This window comes from Acyrthosiphon pisum, chromosome X, assembly GCF_005508785.2.
Source record: "Acyrthosiphon pisum isolate AL4f chromosome X, pea_aphid_22Mar2018_4r6ur, whole genome shotgun sequence".
Taxonomy (NCBI): domain Eukaryota; kingdom Metazoa; phylum Arthropoda; class Insecta; order Hemiptera; family Aphididae; genus Acyrthosiphon; species Acyrthosiphon pisum.
In genome coordinates this window covers 116,184,464-116,185,562 of record NC_042493.1, presented here as the reverse complement: position 1 = coordinate 116,185,562, position 1,099 = coordinate 116,184,464, and positions in this window count along the sequence as shown.

Genomic DNA, 1,099 nt, shown 5'->3' with positions numbered 1-1,099 from the left:
TAACGCGTTATAACTTATAAGTACCTAATAGATATTATGATATGATTAATTTGGAATTTATTATAGGTACCTATTATAGGTCAATTTTTTTTTAATACCATAGATAAGTATATATATGTCTAATACATAGACTGATATACCGTCTCCGCTCAGAATCGTTTTTCTTATACAGTGATATTATATCATTGAATTCAAATTTAATACTGTCCATTATACAGTGACCCACTTCTAACCTACCTACTGTACAGCAGAGCGACATCCACTTACCCATACTTAAAATCATTAAAAATTACACTATTATACTTTTAATGTTTGTCGTATTCATATTATGTATTTTAAAATTTAGAAATATTCAAGGCTGGGCATTAACGAGTTAATAAGTTAAAGTTAAGTTAGTAAGTTAAGTTAATTTAACTTTTTAACTTAATCAGTTAATTTTTTTTTATGATTATTAACTTAAGGAATTTTTGAATTGACTTTAAATTAACTTGAGTTAATTTTACATTTAAACAAATTAAGTTAAGTTCAATTCTAATTATTATGGAGTATGTTTTCATATTCGTATAAAATATAAATACCTATAATATTATTAAATTACGAATATTATCGCCATCGTCGCCAGTTATATTCCTATTATTATTATAAACTGTTTTATATATTATTATTATATTATACGTATTACGAATTAATAATTATAGAAGGTAGCGTGGACAGTATACGTTTCTCAGTAATACCGCGTTTATTTTTGGATAATTTATTAATTCGACGTTTTCGGCTTTCGCTGATATCCAGCATTCCGATTTCCGGCGGCGTGGACGCGTAGTGGTGGTAACACAATGTTTCTATACTCGATATCGGTACGTCTTATTACGTATCTGTTACAACGGGAATTTCCAGAGCTTATAATATTTTCTTAGTCCGTGGTCCGTGGTGTCACGATTAAAGCTATTATTTCCAATCGCGGTTTGTGTTATTGATAATCTAACAAGTACAGGCCTACCGCTAACTATCGTCGATCAGTAATAAGTATTCAGTACGAGTATAAAAATAAATACACTACTCATTTAGTCATTCGATATTATATTATATTCCTCTACTC